This window comes from Callospermophilus lateralis, chromosome 1, assembly GCF_048772815.1.
Source record: "Callospermophilus lateralis isolate mCalLat2 chromosome 1, mCalLat2.hap1, whole genome shotgun sequence".
Lineage (NCBI taxonomy): Eukaryota > Metazoa > Chordata > Mammalia > Rodentia > Sciuridae > Callospermophilus > Callospermophilus lateralis.
The window spans coordinates 32,773,091-32,794,951 of NC_135305.1; the positions used below are offsets into that span (position 1 = coordinate 32,773,091).

General features: G+C 40.5%; 1 protein-coding gene across 1 annotated transcript in view; it reads left to right on the top strand.

Annotated features, from left to right (window-relative positions):
* Positions 1-96: 96 nt before the first annotated feature.
* Positions 97-21,861, top strand: part of Dync1i1 (dynein cytoplasmic 1 intermediate chain 1) — a 293,109-nt gene continuing 271,344 nt past the window's right edge. The window contains exon 1 of the mRNA XM_076861407.2: positions 97-168. The gene's annotated coding sequence lies outside the window, so the exon portion shown is untranslated. The remainder of the gene's footprint in view (positions 169-21,861) is intronic.

Sequence of the window (21,861 nt, forward strand, 5' to 3'; positions counted from 1 at the left end):
AGGAAGTGATCGCTCCCGGAGGAGCGCGAGCCGAGCGGCCGGCGCAGCGTGAGACAGCACATCCTGCCCGCGCCGGGCCCGCCGCCCTACGGTCCGCCCGCGCCGCCGCAGCCGGGGAGCCGCCTCCGCGCTCCGGAGCCCAGTGCCGCCGCTGCAGAGCGCATCCAGGTAAAGCCCCAGCGGAGGTCGGGTCTCCGCGCCGCAGCCTCCGCACCCCTCCCCAAACCTTCGAGCCCGGGTGCCTTGGGCACTGAGAGTGGGGCAGTAGCAGCGACCGCTGCAGCCACCGCTGGACCTTGCCTCGGCCCCCTCCTCAGGCTTCTGCGTACTCTGCTGCGCCCAAATGCTACTGGAGCCCCCCAGCGGAAGTCCCTGCTGCAGTTCCCCCAGAGAAGCCCAGAGGCGCGGGCGGAGGAGGCAGGGTCATGGAGTCATCACCTTGTCGCCCACCTTGTAAACTGGGAGGGGCATCTCAGTGCGCCCCGCCTCAGTCTTCTCCCGGTGAGCGGAAGGCAAGCATCTGTGCTATCCGCACCCCAGTGGGCCACCAGCTGACGGCCCCTGGGGGAGGGGGAGCTAGAGAGGGAAGGGTAAGGATGCTGTTTGATTACATTTTCAAGCTGTCTGCAAAGCTCTTCCATGCCTACCCGCCAAGTCGCAGGGAGCGAATGCACTTTCAGCAGGGCTTTAATTAAACACTCACACAAGAAAATGCCAGTTTCTCTCTGCTGCAAAAAAAAAAAAAAAAAAAAAGTGTGACTGGAGTATGTATTTTGGTAAACACCTTCCCGGCTGCTTGGCTCTCCTTCCCCCACTCCTACTCGGAATCGCTCTGGCCTTATAAATCTGTGCGTCGTCATCCTAAGGGCAGTGATCCTGGCAGCCCTGATGGGAACTGAGTGTGCAGGAGTCTCATGACTTGTACCTTGGCTAATAAGGTTTAACAGAGGACCAGGACCAGGACAAGAAATTTCTTAGGAAGTCAGAGATTCAACAAAAAGGAAGAAGAGGGAATATATTCGTTATTCTGGTCTCTACACACCTAAGTAAGGGGCAGTAAGTAGCCAGCCATTTTCTTGCCTGGAATGCCTTTAAAGTGTGCACTGTAGATTTACTGCAGTTCATAATTGTGAAAAAATTGCTTCCAAACATTCCAGACTAGCAGAAGACATAGCTAAGATCGAGGGACAGGTAACTTAAGTGGACATCCTTGCTACTGTTAGCACAGTTACCGGTGACTGTCTCTGCACTTAACTTTGGTGAAATGGGGAAATCATAGAGAAGCATGTTGATCAGTGTTCTAAATTTGAAATGGGAACATACAGATCAGATTGCATCCTGAGGGAACCAGTGAGAATTTGAGTAATACTTCCTCTGATTATTTACAATGCCAAGTTTGCTTTGAAAGGTTTGGGGTAGACAAAGGGTTCAGACTCAGTTCCGATCATGATTCTCAATGAAATGAAATCTGATACTACTAGCTTTAAGGCACCATATTCTCTTCAATGGAACCAGCTCTCCAGGTTTCTTGGGATCTGGGGAGCCAGTGCCTCAGGAGCCATCCCTTTAAGAATCCCTGGGATGTTTCCGCAATAATGTAGAGGTCCAGAGAGGATTTTTCCAACCTGTCCCAGCTTTAGGCCCTGTTTTTGGCATAGACTATCCCTAGCATCTCTTCCTTGCCTTAGGCTTCATGCATAGATACACCTGCTCTTTCTACTCTTGGTCAAGATGCTGTAGCCTCCCATGCACAGTCCCCTTAAAGAGGAGAGGGGTAGCCTATAGTTTGTCCCTACTCCTACCCCTTCTTCCTCCTTTTCTGCTGGAAATATATTCAAGATTGCTTGGCCATTAAAGGTTTACATCATTAGGTATAATCACTGCTAGGGACATGGTCAGGAAAAAAGAAATTCAAGCCACAGGAAAAAGGGACAGAGTTCTTATACTATTAATCTGTGATCCCCAGTTTCTGATCATCTTCTGAGATGACAAAAGGAAATCACTCAGAATTTCTGTCATCATGCTTTATATCTAAGAGGGGTCACCATGAAAAATTTTACCAGCAGTTCTTTCCAAAATACCCCTTCCTGAGTTTACGTTTAATAAATGAGTATTTCCTTGACTGCAGTGCTGAGTCAAGCAATTTCTGGGGCTCCCAGACTCAGTTTATACTGAGAAAGCTGTGTAGGCCAAAAATGTCAAGGGCATGCCAGGTCTTTAAACCCAGTCCCCTCTCCCAGCACAGACCATGCACTCGGGGTTCACTCTGCTCCCCTTATGGGATTTTTCCTTCTCCCCAGTTTCTTTCTGTCGTGGAACCTAGCCTCAAATGGAAAAGTCACACACATACATTGCAAACGTAAGTATATTCTCTCTTTTGTTCTCCCTTCACTTTGTTCTACCAAATAAAACAAAGATTGATTAACAACAGCTAAAATGTAATGACACTTTATCAGGCATTTCAGTTTAAATTCTTTCACTTGTTTTAATTTATTTAATTCCCACAAGGATCTTATATAAGGCAAATATGGTTGATAATTCTATTTTACAGAGGAGAAAAATCATGGCACAAAAATGTCAAGTATGCAGGGCACAGTGGTGCCCGCCTGTAATCCCAGTGGCTCTGGAGGCAGAGGCAGGAGGATTGAAAGTTCAAAGCCAGCTCAGCAATGGTGAGGTGCTAAGCAACTCAGTGAGATCCTATCTCTAAATAAAATACAAAATAGGGCTAGGAATGTGACTCAGTGCCCCTGAGTTCAACCCCTGGTACAAAAAAAAAAAAGTTAAGTAACTTTCTGAAGCTTGTTCAGCTACCAAGTTGTAGAGCCTGGATTTGAATCTAAGAGCCCTGACTGCAGGCCTGAACTTTAAAGTACTCTTCCATACTACAAAATAATTCCACTGCTTAATTGTTAAATACCAGATTATTTTCTTAAGTTATCTTGTTTCAGTTCTTATATTAATGCTGTTAAGTAGACATTATTCATATTTTATACAGAGTGAAACTGAGTTGAGAGTTAAGTGGACCAGGTACTGTGGCACATGCCTGTAATATCAGCCTGGGGAGGTTAAAGTGGGAGGATTGAAGTTCAAGGCCAGCCTCAGCAATTTAGCAGGGCCTAAGCAACTTAGGGAAACCCTGTCTCAAAAAATAAAATAAAAAGGATTGGGGATTTAGCTCAGTGGTAAAAAGCCTCAGGGTTCAATTCTCATTACCAAAAAAAAAAAAAAAAAGAGAGAGAGAGAGAGAGAGAGAGAGAGTTAAGTGGCTAGTTAACAGATGGCAGAGGTAAGATTCAAATCAGTTCTGTCTGGTGGCTCTAAGTAGAACCCATTTATTTCAACTCCTGTCCCCTATGAGAAACAAAAAAGGGAGGGCAGGATTGTTTCTTTCAAATTGGTTGCCCAGTTTCATAGTGAGCAAAATTTCCTTGAAGCTACATGTGTAGCCAGTGCCCCCACTTTTTCACCAGCTGATTGGTTACTACAAATGACAAGGTGAATCTTGTTAACCTATTGTCCCTTTGAAATCAAATATTGCATTGAGTTTTGCCTCCTTAGTGAAATTAGCTAATTGCCCATAATACTTTGGGAATTTTAAATGTACTGTAGATGGTTTCTCCCTCAATCAGGGGTCCCTTTTATGGGAAACAATTGTGGCTTCTATATCCTCTAGAAAATGTGAAAACATGTTCTTTGGGGAACTTTTCCGAGACAATGAAATTCTAGGGTTGACCTTTTTTATAAAAAAAAAAAAAAAAAAAAAAAAAAAAAAAAAAAAAAATTAAGGTTAATTCAACTCTTGCTTTTCTTCTTTGGAATGTATAAACTCTTGCCTAGGGCCATATGACAGTCATCCCTCTTGACTGGGAATTTTTCATGGCCTTCGCTTCCTTGGTGCAGGAGACCTGGCACCAGAACTTCAGGGCGAAGCTTTCATTTTACATAGCTGCCACTGCCCAAGTGCTAATCTGGAGCAACCCCAAGGTTCCTAGGATCCCTAATTTTGTTTGGACCATCTTTCTTAAAGGCCATACACTCTAGAGGGAAGACACATGGATGGTTTCATGATGGTTGTCATTTAGCCCATTAAAATTAATGCAAAATTAAGCATTTGTGCATAAATGCAAGTTTTTTAGGGTAAATATAGGGTATTACAACTAAAAAGAGATTTATAACCATTGGTTTATAAGCACTGGTTTGGAAAGAGGAGAGGAGAAGAGTTTGCTCTGATGAAATATATTGAAGAAAAGGCAAAATATTGTGCCTAAGAAAAAAAAAAGTTCTTGGCCATTAAGACATCTCTGGCCTTTCATAGGCAGCCTGGGCGACAGGAATAGTGTACAGTAACATATGCTACAACCAAATTAGGCCTCTAGGAGTGGCGGGCAGCCCCAGCCCTGCTTCTATTCATGGGGCATTTATTTACCCTGTGCATAACTAGAGCTTTACTACAGATATTTAGTTCATCAGATCATCCCAATGTTCCTGTAAAAATAGACATTTTTCTTTCTGACAAATAAGGAGATGCTTGGAAGGATTTCAGCTTCTTGGCCAAGGCCACATGAGGCCAGTTGGTGGAAGAGCTGGATTTCAAATGCAGATCAGTCTGATTCCAAGGTCTGTTTACTCTCTTCCCACCCCATCTATTGTTTCTCTATCTATGTGGGTTGCCAAAAAAAGTATTGTTTAGTGTAGCTTTTTATTGTAGCAGCACAGTGAGTCCCTCAAGAACATACTCACATGCTGATAGGAAAAGCCTAAGTGTTATCAAAACGAACAAGAAAATTTATACATTTCTCTGTGTGGCAGAGGATAAGCAAGCCCTGCTTTCCTTGATGTGCGATGAAGTCCCACTCACGTGGTGGCTCTCACATGTTGCCAGGCATCTTGCTGAATACCAAATATGTAGCAGCCCTCATCTAACAGCCCAAAGACTATCTGGCCAGGGTAACTGTAAGTCAAAACTTAATTCATTGCAAAGAGGAATTTACTTGCAGGCTGCCGGGTCTTCTGGGGCTTACCTGATAGAGTGACTGTGTCATCTTCTAGTACTAATTTAGGCTTGGTACTAAATCCTGAGAGGTCTTCTGCTTACTAACTGACCCTATGCCTTGTTTTTTGTTCACATCAATCCTGAAATCCTCTCAAGCATTTTTTTCTGCTTTGAAATATTAGTTAAGCCCTAACATCTTTACACTGTCCTGTACTCTTGCTATAGTCTTAGAAGACAACCTGTGGTTCATCTCAGGGCACTGAATGGCTAATGCCATCAGGATGGCAAGTGTACAGAGGAGAAACTTGTGTTGGAGTTGAGGGCATTCTTCTTAATTGAGGCAGTGGGCCTCTGACACTGTAGAGGACAACAGTACTTGATTCACAGATCTGCCTGGCAACAGTTGCTAGTGAGCTTCATCGTGATTTAATTCAGCTACTTTCAGCATTTGTTTCTCTTCTATGACCCTTAAAGAATTTTTTTAATTCTGCCACTCCCTCCTTACCCCATGTTTTAGGTTGATAGCTAATGTTTGTCATCATAAATTTAAATAATCACATGAATGTGATTTATAGGATATTGTAAACTTTGGCATGTACAAACAAAACAATATTATTCATTGAATCAAATAATATCTAAATATGACACTAACTTCAATGTAAAACATGAAAATCTGTAACAAAGGGAAATATTTCTATCTGTAGTAAAACATCATTAAGATTTGGGATTTCCTTTCATTTTCCTTTGTTTTCGTTTTCTTTTTACAATAATACAAAATAAGGGCTTTTGTGAAAGTGGATGGAGTAGGAATGTCACCTCTAAATGACTGTATGGTACATTCTCTGTAGATCAGTTTTAGGAAAGCATGCAGACATAGAAGCTGCAGATCTAGAAATGAATGTCATTTGCTCTTGTCATTCCTGCACATTCTTAGAAAGACTTTGTGGGGCGAGTGGTGTGCAAATGCCAGTTTGAAGACTGCACATTTGACTGGCCCAGGTGCCTTGTGTGGGTTAGTGTGGAATAGGTACTAGCAATCAGGCACTGCCTGTGTCTCTGTGGCTCCAGTTAAAGATGGGTGGAAAGGAACTGCGTAGAGCAGTTGGTGTCTTTTCCTGCTCTCAACTAGAGGTGACTGTGTGGACAGCTCTTTCCTCTATTTAATGATTTTCAGTAAGAGATGGGCCATTCTAGGATGTTTTTAGATTAGTGGTTGTCAGCCAGGATCATTTGGCAAAGATCCTGGGAACATTTGGCAAAGCCTGGAGACGTTTTTGCTTATCACAGTTGGGCAGAGGGGCTGCTACTATCATCTACGAGGGAGAGGTCAGGGTTGTGGCTGAACATCCTGTAGTGCACAGGACAGACCCCACAGCAGTGAACTACCTGGCTTCAAACATCAATGACACCAAGGTTGAGATGCCCTCTTTCTTGGGTTTTCTCATTGAAATCTTCCTGTGCAATTTGTCCATTTGTTTGATCTTTTACCAGATAACAAGAGCACACCATGTAAGAGGCAGCATAAAGTAGTGGGAGGAAGTGGTGAGATCTCCTACACATTGCCTTATGAGAGCCTCAGCTCATCCATCTATAAAATGGGGATAATAATGCCCACTTATGATAAGCATCATGAGGATTATAGACATGAGTGTAAAGGTTCCAATTCATGAAACATACTCAATGCATGAAAGATGATGTTTTCTATTACTGATAGCAATTTTCATGCACAAGCCTTCTCTTCTCTGAAATGGGCATGATCTTCAAAATAAATAAAACTCCTTGGAAATAAAGGTTTGCTTTTTGAAAAAAACAAAAACAGTCTCTTTGTTTATACTTACTTATATACATTCCTCTCTCCCATTTAGACTCTAGATTTCCTGAAACATCCTTTTATCTTCCAGCACAGAGTCCTGCGCACAGTATATACTCAACAAGCTTTAGTTTGACCTGAAATATTAGCCAAATAAATCCCACTTAATTTTCTTTTTCTTATAAGACTGAATCCCTTCCCCTTGGACCATTTTCATGTGTTTAGTAAAAACAGTCACTTCCTGAAGCATAGCGCCCATTGTGTGTCTGGCCCCAGTGTGAATGTGGGCTTGGTAATGCCTAGATTTTTGAAAGCCTTGCCTTCCTGCATCAGGATCATGTGGAGCACTTCTGCTGGGACAAGAGGAGTCTTGGGAACTTTTTGTTCTAGAAATGACAGGCAGGATGGTTTGAGTCTTGTGTTTTGTTCTGCAAACCCCTCAGGCTAATTCTTTTGATCTGGCTTTGATCTGACACTCTGCTGAGCCGTCCAGTATTTGGGTTCCTTTCAGATGGGAGCAGGGGAAATTTTGATTCATTATCAGATTTATATTTTATTCTGTCCAGAGAGAAGCTACCAGTAATAAGCATATTTTAAATAGCTCTAATGAGTTAATGAGGACACACATTTGTCCTTTGCCTACAGTCTTCTGCTGTAAGAGGAATGCCTGCTGGATTGTCTGCTCAGACCTGAAATAGAGCCCATTTCTTTCTTTTTTTTTTTTTTGTTGGACAAGATGAAGATTTTACTAATTGAATTGGAATGAAGTCCTCTCCTTTAGAGTACAAGTTTAGATCCTATAGTGTGCCATATGGAAGCTTTTAAGTGTTTATCACGTTGTTGAATGTTAAAATGAGCCTGAATCTAGAGAATGGCCTGAAATTCTGTCCCAGAACCCACTTGTGGAATGTCAGGAGTTGTTGGGTTTGGATGACTGAAAGGGCAGAAGGCCCTGTGGGGAATGTGTGTTTTGACACGGTGTCCTCATTTAAAATGATGGTGCCTCTCTTATTTCACCATCCGCCCCATTAGTATCAAAATAGCAAGGGGTTGTGGGAATTGGAGTGTATTTTGTGGAAGAAGAATAACAGGAAAACTTCTCTGCCTGATTCCTTTAAAAGTGTGACTTTGTTCACTTGTGGAAGGTATAGGTTACAGCTGATTGGGAAAGAGGATCCTCCCTGTTTGAATGCCTTCAGGCTCAGAGGAAAAGTAGAATTTATTTACATAAGTTAAAGTGCCAAACTAAATCTCCCAATGCAAATATGGACCACCCCAGGACAGTGTAAGGGTCAGGTTTGGGGTTTTGAATGCTTACAGATTTTCTTGCTTCCTCTTTTAAGTTTTTTTTTTTTTTTTAATTTTTATCAAATACTGCTGAAAAGTAATTGGCATATCAAACAATGGTGAAATCCCATATCTCATACCATATAATTTAAAGGTAGAAACTATGCTCATTTTCCTCAAGGATTCCCCACCCCCCACCTTTTTTTTTTTTTTTTTTTTTTTGGTACTAGAGATTGAACTCAGGTCAAACAGTGAGCCACATCCCTAGTCCTGTTTTGTATTTTATTTAGAAACAAGGTCTCACTGAGTTGGTTAGCGCCTCCCTTTGTTACTGAGGATGGCTTTGAACTGGTGATCCTCCTGCCTCAGCCCCTTGAGATCACAGCGCCAGGCAAGGAAGGGTCCCTTGTTTTTAAAGGTAAAATATGGGAATGTCTAAAATTTGAAGGCCAACACATTATAATAGATTTTATTTAAAGAAAATAGAAAAGTCAGGTTACAAGGCAGTTTCTTGGTTACTTGGGGAGATCCTTACTTTGAGGATGGGCCAGAACATTGGAAACTGCACCTCTACACCATGGTTACCTTCCCAAATGCCAGGCAGGTAGATTAGGGCAGCACAAAGCGAGGGTTCTCCATACTCTCTGGTGGCAAATGGAGAGTGGAAGTTGCTTTAACTGGGGCATGTGTTGAGGAGACCATGTGGTTCATGTTGGCAGTTGTCTCTTTCTTCTTTACACTCTCCTCACAGGACGTTCCACAGCCATGTCTGTCTGGGAATGGTGAAAGAAGAGTACTTAGCAGTTGCCAGCATTAATTTGAGGAAGGTGAAAGTAACAGGAATCCTGGCTCACGGGGGTGAATTTAGGCCATGGGGCTGTGGTGGGGGCTCTATTGAATAGGTTGGGCTGGGTCACGATGCAGAAATAACTCCCAAACCTCAGCCCAGTGGCCCAACAAAAGACTTTTCTTGCTCGTTTTACATGGCCAGTGTGGGCCCACAGGGGCTCTGCTTACCCTATTCACCAATACCCATGCTGAGAGGCTTCATCTTGAATAGCACGTCCCCAGTCTCTATAGCAAATTGCATACTGGATATTAAACCCATTCCAAAGGTGACACAGGACAAACTCTGCCCACAAGTCATAGGCCAAAGACAGCGTTCTGTCCTTGCCTAACTTCAAAGAAATCCTTCAGAATAGTCCTATGGGAGGAAACTGGAATTTTTGTGATTAATACAAATGACTGAAAAGGAGGGATTTACATGAGATGTGCCATTTTCTATTGTTATCCATGGCCTCTAAGAAGCATCCCTAAGGATACAACCTGGTCTGTAGCCACAAGACCATTCAACTCTAGTAGCACATGAAAGGATGCTCATTTAGAATCTAAAATGCATTTGCATGATTTTAGCATCATGAGCAATAATAGGTCCCTGGAAAACAGAGCTTCTAAATCTAGACTATTTTTTTTTTTTTACTAACAATGAATTTTAAAAATATGTGTAGGGGTGAAAATTAGCTTCTTCGGTAGTTTTGAAATTGTAGTAAAAAATATTCATTTAGTACTTATGGAGTGCCAGCCATGTGAGTGTTTGGTGGGCACATGGAAGTGAACAAGTTGTAGATCTCAAGAACTATTATCTAATCAGAGAAAAATAGAAAAGTTTAATATCAATAACATGGTCATATGCTGTCAGGTGTATCACATATCAAAATGGTGATCACTTATGGTAAGATGTGATAAATGCCTGATAGAGGTTTAACAAAGTACAATGGGGAATCAAAGAAGGAAAGTGATTAAGAATTAAGTGAATAATCACTTTGAATTTTCGTGCTGATCAAGCATCAGTGTTATCTAGGAAATACCCACTTTTATTGATGTTTTAGTCTTCATCTTCCTCCCTTTTCTTAGACTTAATTTGATCCCAGGAAAAATATAAAGTAATTATGATTGAAAGGTATTAGAGAAACATGAGTTCACTTACTAGATATGTGTTACTTTGCCTCTCTTACATTCTTTGTTTGTAAAACAGGTCTGATAAAAAGAGCATCCACCTCTTAGTATTGTGACAAAGTTTGAAAGAATAAAACCCCCTTAATTTTTTTTGCTTCTATTTTTTTCTCTTGGATCATTTTGATACATTTAATATAAAAGCTTGACTTCCTGAAATGAAGGAAATGACTGGTTAGGTATCAAGGCCCAAAATGAGCATGGGTTTGGCCAACCTTGCCACTCTGGAAAGCTGGTCTTCCTGAATCAGGATCAAGTGTTTACACAGGTGGGTTGTGCCTGGTTCACAGTAAATAACTTGCAGGTGAGAAGTCAAGTCAGCATTTTTCCTGACCCATGAGGCAACCTTATTCTAGAGAGCTCTGGAGTTTCAAGCTGGTTTCTCTTCTGATCTTGTATTCTGGTCTATTGAAGGCACATTTCCTTGTTCCCTTATACCCATCCTCATCACTCTAAAGCCATGCTAAGTTCAAATTTATTGTGATACAAATTCTTCGTGGCCGAACCCTGGAGACATCAGCATGTTTGATTCCAGAAAGTTAGAAGGTCATGTGCTTGGAGTCAGTGTCACAGGCAAAAGTATGACAGCCAGAGTCTGGGTACTATGGATGGAGAGCGGGGTGGTTCCTTTGGTAGATGTGCACATTCTGTGTCTTCAAGCTCTTCTTTGGCTCCCCCCTCCACCACTCCTTACATATTAGGAACTGAGGGGATCCTGTTCTGAGCCTATGGGCTGTAAGAAGGTGAAGGTCTAAGTACAAAGACTCTATCTTTGGAAATGAGGTGTGAGGACACCTATCAAATGTGGCCCAAACTTCTAGTGAGAAGCATTGAATTCATATCAACGTAATAGAGAACCATTGATTGACTCAAGCTGTTCAAACATTGGACAGCTGTTGCGTTGTGAATTCTCTATGACCAGAGGAGACCAAGTGTGTCCTGTTCAGTGAGGATCATCTTGAAGAGACTCACTGATGAGAGGTCAGGGTAGTATTTTGGTAATTTCTATATTATTTTTCTCCAAATTTGAGAACTTGTGATTCTGTGGACTAGACAGAGCCTTACCTCACTCTTTTCACTTGGGTCTAGCATAAACAAGGGGGTAGATGCCAACCTGGAAAGATAAATGTGATGATGTATTCTACTTCCTTTTCCTGGGACCCATTCAGGTTGTAATAGTCGCTCATTTGACAATCATTAAATTCCTGTTATGGAATTTAATGGTGTGGTTGGAAGTAGCAGATGTCATTGAAGAAAGCTGAGTAACTTGTGACAACCACTAAAAGCAAACAAGAAATGTCATGGCTCATTTCATTCTTAACTGGCCACACCACCATGCAAGTGAGGGTTCATTAATTCATTCATTAATTTATTTGCCCATTAGGTAGTCTCTTAACATATCCTGATGATGTTTGGGATCTGATCTGCCATCTCCAAAACAGAGGCTAGGTGAAGGCATCATTTCAAAAGGCATATGCCAGAAACCCCTAAATACCACGAAAAACAGAAAAGCAAGAGATTACTTGAAGAATGAGTTCTCATCCTGCTTATATTATGTGAATAATATATTATACATGCTAAGGTATCTGTTTTCAGGCTTAATTTCTCTCATCTTCACTCTATACAGGAAAGGTGTGATATGTTAAGTGATGTGTGAATTCTAGTTCTTTGCATTGATTAACACATTTGTGTAGATTGGGATAGTCTTAACATAGAAATGCTTGTTTTTTCTAAATCCCTTACATGTTTTGAAAATAAATAATTTTCTTTTGCAGTGAGGTGGGACCAAAGGCCAGAAACAATTGCCCTTAATCAGTTATAGCCTGAAACTACAGCATCAAATACCCTCTTTCCACTTTCTCCCCCATTGTGCTTCCACTGCTCTGATCCCAGTCAACCATATGCCACAGTCCGCTGACTTGTGCTTTTCCCTGAACCCAGGCTGCTGCCCCCTGTTCCTGTCCTTTCATTTACACTGCTCTCCTTCCTTAAGACATTCTCTCCTGGTTCATATCCTACCCACACATCAATGTCTGGCTCTTGCAACTGCTCCTTTAAGAAGCCTGTTCTGTCCTGCAGTTCCTGCACACGATCCTTGGGCTTTATGTGTTGGCATGCACTTATTCCATTCTCCCTTGCAAAGTTGCAAGTGTTTTCAGATTCTTTCCTATTATAAGCTTTTTGAGACAGACTCTATCTTGATCCTTTTTGTGAGTCCCACAGTATCTAGAACAGCACTCTTTTTAAGGGCTTGGTAAGTATCCATTCAACTGAATTAACATACAGATACATTTAGCATCCTGGAGTCAACAACTAATCAATCTTCCTGTCTCTTAGCAAATTAAAAAATTTTGTTGATTTAATTTTTTTTTTTGGGGGGGGTGAATAAAAGTTTGTATTTATTGCTTTGTAAAGCAATGTGAATCTCCCTGGTTTAAAAGGCATGGGAGACCTTGTTCAGACACTGAGGTATTTTCTTCTTTCCTTACATAAGAACAAATTATCCTGCCCTTCTTCTCAATTCTCACTCCCTTCCTGCAGAGAGTTACTGTGCAACAGGGACTGGAGCTGTGGAAAGAAGAGTGCTCTGATCTGTGAAAGAAATTGGCATTAGGTGACTGTATGTACATGTGTGTGGGTGCATGCTTATGTACTGAGAATATGACCAGGCTCCACTGGTTGGGCATCAACATCTTCATCTGTAGTGAGTTGTCATATTGTAGCCATGGAGACAGAAAAGGTCAGGGCCAGCAGTTAATTAACTATACAGATAGGTGGGATTAAGATCTGAATCTTCATTCTGAGAGTGGGTATATTAGATTAGTCTTAAGTAGTCCAAATTCTCCAGCAACTCAGTGATGAATAAATACACAACTCAATATAAGTATATATTATATATGATGCTACAGATGTAATATTCCACCTTCCTAACTTGGCAGGAGAAATACGGCTTCCCGTTGGATCACAATGCTGTTGCTTATTAGTCAATATGGACTTGTTTGAGAACTCAGATTGCTAGGCGTTTGGTGTCCCGTCTGAGCTGGGCATGGTTGGGATATTCACCTAAAGTCATTAAGGGTGATTCCAAAGACTAAGTCTAGATGTGGCATGGGCATGGGAAAACCAAGCAGATGGTCTCATTATGTAATAAATTCAAAAGGGCAGAAAAGGGAAGTATAATAGGTGTGGTAATAATATGGCAAGCAAGAACATTGGATTGAAGCCAAAGAGTTGAGAGGGAGGGTTGGGGAACAGATCTAGGGGAATTCTGAAGCCAGTAGAGCTCTGATCCTTTTACAAAGGGTATGGCTGGGAAGAGAGGGAAGAGCTCACTCAGGTACATTATTGAAGCCAAATTTGTTCATGTGACAAATATTTATTGAAGATCTACTCTGCACCTGTCACTATCCTCAGGACTGACAGTACAGCAGAGAATGTATTATGGACAAAATCTCTGCCTTCATTGGAGCTTAAGTTCTAAGAGGAGGGACGAACAATGAAAAATATGTAATTGTTAGGTTGCAATATGCATAATGAAGAAAAATAAGGCAATGAAAAAACTTGGGAACACAGGGGCAGTGAGGGAGTAGTTTTCTCTTTTAAGTAAGGCCTCAGTGAGATGAAGTTTGAATTACGTCTTAAAGAAGAAAATCATTCAGATATTTAGGGGAAAATGGGTAATAGCAGAAGGAATAGTAGATGCAACCTCGAAAAGTGCACTGAAGTTTATGAGGAGCAGCAAGCAGGCCAGCATGTTTGGAGATGAAACTAAGAAAATATCGATGTTGGAGAGGTTGAATTGCGTAGGACCATGGAATCCATGATAAAGACTGACTTTTTATTGATATAGGAACCACTGGAAAGCTGTATGCCAAGAAGTGACATGATTTGATTTGTGTTTCAACGAATCACTGCAGCAGCTGTGTAGAGAATGGGCTGCATAGAAGGCTGAAGGATAAATATGAGACCTCTTGGGGGAATTTTGCAATAATATGGGTGAAAGCTGATGATGGCTTAGACTGAGTGATAGCATAAGATGTGATACAAAACAGTTTTTGAAAAGGACTGGAAAGGAGAGCTCAAATAATTTACTAATGGGTTGGATTTAGGGTTTGACAGAGAAATCAGGGAAGACACCAATATTTTTGGCTTGATTTACTGAAAAACTGCAGTTGTCTTAATCCAGATTGGGGAATTTTAGTGGTTGGATGCACATGGGACCAGAGTACAGGAAACACCTTGTGGTGACTCTCCTAACAGATGCAGAAAATAGATGACAATGGTTCACCAGGGTACCCTATTCCCTGAACACACTGGAGAAAACTTGAAAAATTCATGTCCATTCTCCTACCATTCAAGACTCCTCCTTTAATTGTACAGTTTTTATTTATTAATTACGTGGAGTTTTTCATTGCATTTGATCAACCCTAGCTCTGTTGTGCTTTTCCATGACATTTGGCATTGTCCTTCAAGTTCTTCAACTTGAGACACATCCTGTCTTTCAGGACAAGATCCAGTGCAACTCTGAAAAAATGATCATGCTATATTTCAGTTATTTCCAAATTCTTGGAGAGTACCTTACTATCATCACCTTTCACTGCCTCTAATGTTGTCACTCAAATCAGATAAGTTGCTTTTATGTCTCCATTCTGCTGTTTTGCAAAGCTGTGACTTGGTGGGAAAGGTCTAATTGCAGCGATTAGACCTTTCGCAGTGATTGACCTTGTATTCAAGAAATAGTGTGGAATAGGAGCAACAGCCTAACAAGGAAAAAAGATGATAGAATTGATCATGTAAAATATCTACTTCCTTTGGATGTTATGTTGCTGCTTAATGTGGTCTTGAAAATTGAGATATAATTCTTCTTCCAGTTTAAAATTCTTTCTGCCAAAACTGGTTTTCTTTAAAAGCTAATATATACAAGCCTACATCCTATTTTCACACAGAGAGACAGATGGTTGAAACTCACTGTAGCTAAATTTAAAAAAAAAAAAGTTTTGAATAAAAAAAATACATGTAGTATCAGACAGGTTTAAGCCTTTTAGGACTGGTTGAGAAATCTGTTCTGAATGCTGTCTCATACCATGGAGTTATCCATTCATGTACAGAACGCTATGTGCTGGGCCAGTTTAGGGGATTTGCAGGCAAGCTTTTCAGATAGATATTTGCTTTCTAACAGAAATATAAAGGTTATGCTGATGGGACAAATAGCCAATTCCCAAATCCTAGAGTGGCATTCTGCATTTATGCTGACATGATCTGCAGGAGACATGTTATGGTCCTGGATTTCTGGCAGTATTGATTTTCTGCACTCTTATGGGCATATAAGAGTAGCTGGAAAAGTGGATTAATCTTTGAAAGTGCATCCGCCTAGAAGTGCTTTTGCCCTGAAGTACTCAGGGACTTATTTTATGTTTTCATGCTTCCATTTACTGGTAGATTTAAACAAGTAGAGCCAAGTTTGCTTTGGTCAGTCTATGGTTGATTTTCCCATCAACACTTTGTGAGTGAATTACACGCTACATGTGTACCCAGAGAGTAATCTCTTGGCCCTTAATTTAGTCAGAGCCTGGGAACCTCTATGGTAGTGTTTTCTGTCTGCCTTAACATGTTTTATAAATATAATCATGATCCATGAGTGTCACAACATGTAAATTGTTGGCTGAGAAAGAACAAATATAGAGATAAATTTAGAATTTAAAATTTATCAGTCTTAAAAATGATGTACCTCAACCAGGCATGGTGGTGCATGCCTGTAATCTCAGCAACTCGGGAAACTGAGATAGGAGGATTGCAAGTTCAATGCCAGCTTCAGCAAATTACCAAGACCCTAAACAGTGTCGTGAGACCCTGTCTCAAAGTAGAAAAATTTAAAAAGCTAGGAATGTGGCTCAGTGGTTAAGCACTCCTGGGTACAATCCGTAGTACAAAAAAAAGAAAGAAAAGAAAAGAAATGATGTAGCTTAATACATCTCAAACTTTTAACTTCAACTAACAATAATAAATATGTGTATATAACACATGAATGTGTATGTGTGTATCCAAAACAAGTTATTAAAAATATTTTTAGTTGTAGATAGACACAAAACCTTTATTTTATTTTTGTACTTGTATGTGTTGCTGAGGATCGAATCCACACATGCTAGGCAAGCACTCTACCACTGAGCTACGACCCCAGCCCCAAACCCATTTTTGTGAAATGGTATTTGCTCTTATCATGTATGGTGCATTCTAATTGTTTTAATCTGTTAAATAACAAAAATTGCTGCCTGTGACTAACATGATTTCATAACTTGCCAGTGAATTGCAACCCATGTTTTAAAAGGTTGATGTAGTATATATTATATGGTAGCAATAAATTATCTGGTCTGGTACTTGCACAGATGTTTCTGTGTTTCCCTTCTGCCTACGGAGAAGTTCAGACCCCTTTGAAGCATGGTAGAGCAGACCTTTGGCTGTAAGGTGACCAACTCATCCAGTTTGGCTGGGGTTTTCTTGGTTTTAGCATTGTAACATGCTCCTTTGTGGTTACCCCCTCAGTTTTGTGCAAACTGGGGTGGTTGATCATCCAACCTTAGTGATTTGATCTTGGACTGCATTTCCAGTCTCATCTTTCTCGACCTTCTTATGTACTGTGTGCCATCCATATCAAGTCTTTCTCGTCCCTACATCCCCACACTTGTCCATGCATCCTCCTCTGCCTGGGATGCACTGCTCACCCCTGCCTTCCTTGGCTACAGTCTTCCTCTGTGATGGTTTAGTTCACCTACTCCATGGAGATCTGTCTCATATGCTCTGTGAACAAAGGGGTGGTTAGGGGCAGCATGGATTTATGAGATCTTTAGTAGCTCTGTGTTTTTCTCAGCAGTTTTATTCTTTTTTACCTATAGAATGAACACTGGAAGGAAAACATGACATAATTAGGTGACAGTGGCAAAGACAGAATATAAAGGAAGTAGAACAAACCTGCAAAGATGCCAAGACCAAGGAAGTAGGGCAAGGGAAGGTGAGAAAGTATAGCTGCAGGACTCATCGCAGTTAAGAGCCTGTGCTGTGGAGACGGGTTTGAATCCTGACTCTTCACCTGCCTAAGTCATTGGCTTTGGGTGTCTTGTCTACACATCCCTTTTCTCCCTGTGCTCCTCCATCCATCATAACTTCAGCAGGGACTGATGGTCCCTGAAGATGGATAGGCTCAATCACAAGTGCATAAGTATTTTGTAACTGATTTGGAACAGCACTGAATTAAGTGAGTGTAAGATGTGGAGACAATCTGAATAACTTCTATTTTTTAAGAAGATCAAAACAAGATGACTTTTTGTGAACGTACATATTGTTGACTTATATTAGGGGAATCTGCTTTTTACTTTATTATTGAACATTAAAATTTTTCCTTCCCTAGTTTTTTTTAAGTGGATCTTAACTGACTTTCCTTTAGTATGATAGTTTAGTTTTTTTTTCTCACTTGTGAGCTGCAAAAACATCTTGGAGCTGAGATCACCTGCATCTTCAAATAGGAAGACTGTGTGCTCACTGCAGGCAGGCTTACTGGCCAGTGCTGGCTTGACTTAGTTCTCTTGCATAGAAAATCTGGCCCCTTTATAAGGACAGCAGGTCAAACTCCAAGCCAAAGCTAAAGCTAATCATGTCTGATGATTTGCTTGTTATCAGGTGTTTTAAAGATCAGTCCCTCAGGTTACCTTGGAGTAGTTTATTTTTAGACATGTTCATTTATCATCTTAGCAACTCAGAGAAAACAGCTTGAAGTGCTACAGAGGGCTCTGTTCTAAAGCACAGGTTTTTTTTTTTTTTTTTTTTTTGCATCCATTTTAAAGAGAAAGCCCAGCTATTGACGCAATAATTTATCCTCAAGGCATTTGGTACAATAAATCCTAGTTTGCTGAATTTGTTACTTGAGAGAAACAATGGAGTCTGACAATTATAAATTGAATGAATTTGATAAATATTCCTTTTAGATTCAGAAATCAGGTTATTAGGAAAAAAATACATCAATGAATCTATAAGGATAGTGATTTAGTAAAAGATAGTTTAACGGATAAAGCAGTGCTAGGAGTGGGTGTTTGTTGCACATTTGTACTGGTGGGTGAGAAAATGAATTTCTTCTACCATGGGAATAAAGATTTGTTGCATAATAAGGAAGGATTTCTTTGAGCTTGGTCATTCAAAAGCATGGCACAGTGACCTAAATTTTTGATGACTAGAAAATCTCCAAAATTTTAGTGAAAATATGGAAGATTTCCCATTTATATATAATGGTTCTTTAGCCATTCAAGAAATATTTGCTGAGTACCCATGGCTAGGCACCAGTGGTACAGAGATGTGGCTATTGCCTTAGAAGCTTTAAGTCTAACGGGAGGAGAAAATAACATCAAAATAATATAGTCACCATTGTGGTACCTGTTCTAGCAAAACCATACACAGGGCACTCTTGGGGCACCAGTGCTCATGCTTGTAATGGCGTTCAGAGCACACTACTTCAAAATATGGGACCTAAGAGTATTGAATATATTAAGCTGAAGGAATTCGAGAAAGAGCATGGGCAAGGAAGACAATCTTCCCCCGCCTTCCTCTAAAGCATATCAGGTTATAAGACTCCCATGGAGGTGCCCCCTTTCCATTCCCAAAGCAGAGGAGCATCCTTATCTCTAAAGTCACAGGGACACAGGAATCTGAACACTCAGACCTTGCTAGGGTTTCCCCAGTTTATTACCTTTAGGTCCCACTCTTTTTGCCCTCCCATGTCTTCCCATGACTCTTCATTCTTTATCAGACCTATTTAAAAACACTCAGGTAGGTAACTGTTTCTACAGGCCTTCATTTCCTGATGAAGCCTCCAGTGCCATGTAAAACTTATACTAAAAATAAAATTATATGGTTTTTCTCTTGTTAATCTGTCTTTTGTTAAACAGTCTCCAGATAATGAACCTAAGATGGGTTCAAGGAAAAGCTGTTTTTCTTCTCTGACTCTTGATGCACTGGGAAGGCCTTCTGGGGACGTGTGACTGAGTTGAGACAGAAATATCAATAAGAATCTTTAGGTAATGAGTGGGAAGAAGAGCATTTTCAGAGTTTGTGAAATTACAGAGGTATGTGTCAGTACAATGTGAACTAGGGAATGGAGTGATTTAGAGACGGAGAGATGGGAAATAAGAACTCTTAGGTGCCATGATGTGGAGTTGATGTATATGTTGTAACTAAAAGGGAGTCATAGCTCTGTTTCAAGTGTACTCATTAGATTTGAGTGACAGAAAGATCACCCTGATTCAGTATAGATGTTATCTCATGGAAGGAGAAATATTATCATGGAGAGAAGGTGTTAGGTGAGTATCACCACAATCAATGATGAAGCAATGATGAAGATTGCCATTGGGTAGTGTGAATGGGACATAGATAGGAGAGCTCCGACTTGGAAGTACTGCATGGTAAAGTTTGGAGGACTGTTAAAAATTGGCTGTGGGATATAGTGAGCTGAGGATTTGGGGGCTGATCAAGGAATACAAGAACATGAGATGGCAGCATTGCACAATAAGCTTTATTGGGTGGTACTTGGAAAGGATTGCATAAGAGAGGAAGTCCCTCACAGCAGATCTTACAGGGACAGCATCATGGCCATAATCCAGAAGGTGAAGAAGGCAAGGGAATTTCCTGGAGAGAAGGGAGTGGAAGACGAAGACTAAGTGCATAAGGTGGGGAGCCTGGGTGAGAGAGATCCAATCTTCTATAGCCACAGGGCTGGTCTTATCTATGGCTAGCAGATGTTGGAAGAAGTTTTGCACAGCATGAGAAATATCCAGGCTCTAAATTGCTAAAAATATGCTTATATGAGCTTTATTTAAAGCAATAGTGAGTGTAAGAAATTGTGTTTGGGGTGAGTAGGCTTTCAGCTAATGTTACCAGCCTACAGAAAAGAAAAACATGGATACCAATAGACAGGGGCCATCTTTAACCGATTAACACAGTCAGTGTTGATTGAAAGCCAACCATGTACCCAAGCTGAGGAGCCACTGTACCAGTTCCAAAGTAAAGTTACATGATGATCTGTGAAGAATTGCCCCTTTCCGTGTGTTCCTTGAGAGTATCTGTTAAGATTGAGATGCTCCCTTGTATTTTAGAACCTCTAGGGACACAGAAAATTTTCTGTTATCTAAAGTGTAATGGTAGGAGCCTTCTTGGTTTTGTTTCTTATCTGATACCTGGCCTAGGTGGATGATTCCTCTTTCCCATCAATTTTGACCCAAATGTATGTGTTTCCAAGAGATACTTGGAAGGTCTTGCATCTTTCTTCCTTCTAGTTTTCCCTGTGATGTACACCTAAGGATTCCCATCTTCTTTTTTCCAATTCTATTTCCTAGTTCCTCTTCTGCCCTAATTCATATAGACTCAATTCCAAAATACTTCCCTCTAGTTGTCCAAACTCTTCCATTTCTAGTTTTATGCTCTTCAAGGATTCCACTTAAAGTTATCATTTCCTAAGGACTCTTGATATCATCTGAGTATTTCCTGAGGAAAGATGTTCTAGGATATGAATGGTTGATTCTCTTAATTGGGGAACAATCCTTTTCTCAAAGAGAAGCATTTCGAATCTCTAAATTGGTGGAATGCACAGTAGGAGTCAGGAATAAAATAAAAAATTTCAGAACTTTTTGGCAAAGATAACAATGGCTTTTGAGTCTTTTAAGGATAAGAGCTCTTATCCCCATTCTGCTAACTAGATGAGAGGGCAGATACCCTATGGATTGATTTTGCTCTCCAGCAAATGGGCGCTGTGCTAAGTGCTTGAGTCTCTTCTGTTTAATACACTGCAATTGCCAAAGCTCAAGTTATAGGTTAATCAGTACAATTTAAGCCACTCAGAATCATGAAACAGTGGAAGTAGAACTAGAAACACTGTGCAGACAAAGCCATCTGAAACACATCTCACAAACTCAGCAAGAGTGAAATGAAAGGCTTTCTTTTAGACATATTTTGATTTGGCTTCTTAGTTAAAAACTTACACAATAAGAGTAAAATTGAGAGCAGCCTGGGAGAATCAACATGAATATTTAAAACTATGTATGATTGAGATAGTTGCTTTTCCAGAACAGTAGTTCTCTACTGACATAAATAGATTCTTCCTTTGCAGATGATTCTCTTGAAGTACTTGAGATCACCCAGTATTGGGCGTTGGTTTTATGACTGGGAATCTTCAGTGGCAAAAGCTTTCCTAAGAGGTGTTAGCCCTTCCATGCAATTTACATGTACTGTCACCAGGTGGTGATAAAGAACAATGACAAGATTGGACTGGAGGTGAACATTGGGGGTCCACCATAAAGGTCTTTAAAAGGAAGACCTTTCTTTAGATTAAAATGAGTAAAATCTAGAATAAGTAAACATCAAAAGGGAAGAATTATTTGATAAAACTCTCCAAGAATAAGGAGACTTAAAATTGATCAAATTATGTTTTTATGTATGTATAAATATGCCATAATGAGACCAGGCTGCATGCACAATATGCACCAATTTAAAAGACTTTTAAAATTTTCAAATTAGAGGCTGGGGTTATGGCTCAGTCGTATAGCGCTTGCCACGCACGTGCAAGGCCCTGGGTTCGATCCTCAGCACCACATATAAATAAATAAATAAATAAATAAAGTAAAGGTATTGTGTCCAACCACAACTACAAAAAATATTTTAAAAATTTCAAATTAAACCTTAAAACAAACAAACGAAAGAGTAAGGAGATCAAATGTGTCCA